The sequence below is a fragment of the Silene latifolia genome, chromosome Y, assembly GCF_048544455.1.
Source record: "Silene latifolia isolate original U9 population chromosome Y, ASM4854445v1, whole genome shotgun sequence".
Classification (NCBI taxonomy): Eukaryota; Viridiplantae; Streptophyta; class Magnoliopsida; order Caryophyllales; family Caryophyllaceae; genus Silene; species Silene latifolia.
Genome location: NC_133538.1, coordinates 31,634,127 through 31,637,992, shown reverse-complemented (window position 1 = coordinate 31,637,992; position 3,866 = coordinate 31,634,127). Strand labels below are relative to the sequence as shown.

At 43.8% G+C, this 3,866-nt stretch overlaps 1 non-coding gene across 1 annotated transcript; it reads right to left on the bottom strand.

The window, feature by feature from the left end:
• Positions 1-1,233: 1,233 nt before the first annotated feature.
• Positions 1,234-1,340, bottom strand: LOC141636408 (small nucleolar RNA R71). Its single transcript, XR_012541023.1, has one exon. It is a non-coding gene; the product is annotated as a small nucleolar RNA R71 (small nucleolar RNA).
• Positions 1,341-3,866: the final 2,526 nt, after the last annotated feature.

The window sequence follows — 3,866 nt, the reverse complement described above, 5'->3', positions numbered from 1 at the left end:
TAGTATATGACCGACCCATTAGATCGAAAAATAGAGAAAGTTGTTAGACTACCAATTAAAATGACTAAACTATGCTAAGATCGAAAGATAGGTAAAAATTAGATTTTTAGTCACTTTTCAGGACGAGAGTTAGTACTAGTGATATTAGGGACCCGTAGCGAGATCGGAAGATGCTACTTGTTAGGAGTGGACCAAGAGGACCTCTTATTTTCCCGTCTCACGTGATTTGTTTTAGACCTACCTAGCCGCTGCCGCCGAAACTACAGTGAACCGACCATCTTAGTACCCCTTTTTATTATTTGATTTAATCTATTTCTTTTATTAGCTCGTTTATTTGCCATTAGTTACAGACCAATTCAACTTAAACCCCCCACACAATTGCTATCTTAAGACTAGAATTAGACAGCTAATTATTGCATCGCCTCCCTGTGGTTCGACCCTGTTACCACTAGCTTCTGTTAGTTTTAATAGGAATTATAAATTTATCTTTGGTGCACACAACGATGGGCATCAAATTTTGGCGCCGTTGCCGGGGAGGCAATTTTTCTAATTTTTAGTTGTTTTATTTTAGTCTGCTTCTTAGTTTAAGGGACATTTGTTCCTTAAACTATTCTCACATTCTTTTTGTAGTTTCTTCTTATGCGCAGGTCACAGGGTGGTGAATTACTACCGTTCAATCCCGAGATTGAGAAGACCTTGCGTGAGTTGAGACGATCATATAGAGTATTGTCGACAGAGGAAGAGCTGAGTACTCTGTCGAGTTACTACGAGAACGAGCTGTTTGAGGAAGATCCACAATCATCTCCTATTTCTACTTCATCAGCTGAGACCGTCACTTCTCAGATTTTCTAGAGATGGTCAAGAAGCGACTATAGCAAGTCACTACGAGCCGACACCGCAAATCTATATAAGGGGTTCGAATTACCGGGAGCTGATAGAAAATTCGAACCGAAGCCTTCTTATATTAACTTGGTTGAGAGGAACCAATTCGGGGGAGCTGCAAATGAAGATGCAGCCAAGCATATGGAGATATTTATTGACTATTGCTGCTCTATACCCCCATCGACCGGTGTGACCCAGGACCAGGTGAAGGAGACAATGTTTATATTCTCTCTTCGTGATGCTGCAAGGGAGTGGTACAGAGACCTGGATCGAGCTGCTAATGGGATCACCGATCGGAATTCCCTGGCCTTAGCGTTTTATAAGAATTATTTCTCTGCCTCGAAGACTAATGCCATTAGAGCTCAGATCACGAGCTTTAAACAGGGTCCTGACGAGAACTTTCATGAGGCATGGGTCCGTTTTAAGAAGTTGGTGCGAACCATTCCGCATCATGGGTTTGAGAAATGGAGCCTATGCAATCAGTTCTACAATGGGCTCTATGACGATCAGAGGGCTATCCTGGATGCGGCAGCCAGTGGCAGATTCCAGGAGAATATGGGAGAAACTAAGGGGTGGAAAATTATTGATGATTTGGCCACCCATAAAGCTGAGTATGGAAATTCCAGGGGAAATCAAAGGAGAGCTGTTGAATCTTCTTCTGTAGCTGCATTAGAGGCTCTCACGGCGAGATTTGATAAGTACGAGTTGGGAGGAGCTTCAAAAGGAGGGATTTACCAAGTAAATGTTGTTTCAGCGGTCCTTTCGTCTGTAAAAGATGTGGAGCTGAGGGACATGTTTCAGACAATTGTCCTAGTCCCTTTGAGTCTTGTGCTGGCTTTCAACATTATAGGCAGACAAACACTTACTATGAGCCGAATGTCCATCCAAACTTCAGGTGGAGTAGCCAAAATGTCCTAAATCCAACTCCACCTTCACAGCAGCATCAACAGCAGAACTATGTGCCCCCTCATAAGCAACAACAGTTCCAAAAGCCTCCGTATGTCCCACAGCAGCAGCAACAATCCCAAAGTTTTGATTTCAATTAGTTGAAGAATTTGTTGCTGAAGGAGTCTCAAGCTAGAGAGGCCGGGATGAAGATGTTGGAGAGCCAAATTGCCCAATTGGCTAACAAGAATACAACTCGAGCTCCGGAACATTTACCGACTCAAACTGATCAAAAGGAGACCTTAAATTCAATTACCTTGAGGAGTGGGTCTACCCTTGATGGGCCCGCTATGATTGAGGATGTCGCTGAAAAAGATGAGGCGGAACCGAGTAAGAAGAAGGCCGGAACGAACAGTGGAAAGAAAAAGACGTCTACCAGGCATGTTAGTCGATCGACTGACATACCCAGTCGATCGACCAGTTTGCGAGAAACAGTAGCCTTCGGTCCTGTAGATTCCAGTCGATCGACTGCACTACCCGGTCGATCGACCGGAAACGCTGCTGATGGTGAGTCTTTTCGCCCTCCAATGCCCGATAACTTGAGGGACCACTTGTTTTGGGGTACGACTGCTCCGAAAATATTGAGGCAAGACCCAAATGTTGATGGGTCAGTTCCGGTTCCAAAGTACGACCCTATGTCGATTAATGGTTCACATTTGAGACGGTTTGAAGAAGGGTCAAGCTACAACAAGGAGAAGGTTGTGGACTTTCAGCCTAAGTCCACCGATGCCGGCATGAGAGAATTAGAGGAGAGGGCTAAGTTACTTCTTGCAGCCCCTTATCTAGAGAGATTGGTGCCGACGAAGGAACATATATCGTTTAATAAGTTTGAAAATGTTATTTGTAGCTTAAACGTACAAGTTCCTTTTCTTGAGTTAGTCAATCAAGTGCCTGCTTATATGAAATTCATGAAGCAACTCTTATCTAAAAAGAAGTCACTTGAAACTGTGCATATTGTCGCACTAACTGAGGAGTCATGCTCTTATTTGACCCACACTGCACCCCATAAGCTAGAAGACCCGGGTAGTTTCTCCGTTCCTTGTAATATTGGTACCTTCTCAATTGAGAAGGCATTATGTGACCTAGGAGCTAGCATTAGCGTTATGCTTTTGAGTCTAGCTAGAAAATTGAAATTGACTAGGTTTGCAGTTACCAACATGACGGTACAGATGGCTGATCGATCTGCGGTCCAGTCTATAGGAGTCTTAGAGGACATTCCTGTGCAAATAGGAAAGTTCTTTTTCCCTGTTGACTTCGTTGTACTAGATATGCCCGAGGATTCTCACATTCCTATCATTTTGGGCAGACCATTTTCGCACTTTTCTTTGGTGCGATTATAGATGTTGGTTCAGGGACTTTGACCTTTAAAGTAGGAAAACATTCTATTGTCTTTGCCCAGACAGCTAAGAAGAAAGACCCCATGTGGCCGATAACTTGTAATACGGTTTCTGAAAAGAAATCCTATTTTGTTCTTCCTGATATGCTTGACTCTACGCCTATTCCTGTTGTAACCCCTCTGCCCCAGATTGGGAGCAAATTGGAGGAAGATTCGTCTATTTCTGACATTGCAGGAGCTGGTTTGGGGAAGGAAGAGCCGCATGTTGCTCCAGCTGTGACGGAGCCAATCGTCTCAAGAGGCGGCTTGGGATGTCTTAGCTATGGCACTGATGAGGAGCTTGAGGATGAGCCAGTTAAAGTAAGGGAATCCGATTTGGATTCTGATGAGTCAGAAGAGGTCATTGCTTGGGAGGATGATGAAGCTGTTGATTCATTGAATTCTGCGGATGTCGGAGTTGAGAAGAGTGCAGCTGAGAAGATGAGCACTGTTGAGGCTACTTCTTGTAGCCAGAAGCCAACTAAGTGGGCCGTCCCGTGGCTGTTCTTGATCAACTACTAGTTGATCGAATGCTTCATAAACCATTTTTTTAATTGTTTTGTTAGACTATCTACCGTTTTTCGTGTGCGCGAGACTTCGCATTTTAATACGTTTGCTTAAGATTTTAAACACTTTAGTCGGTTACTTTGGGTTTTGCGCAATT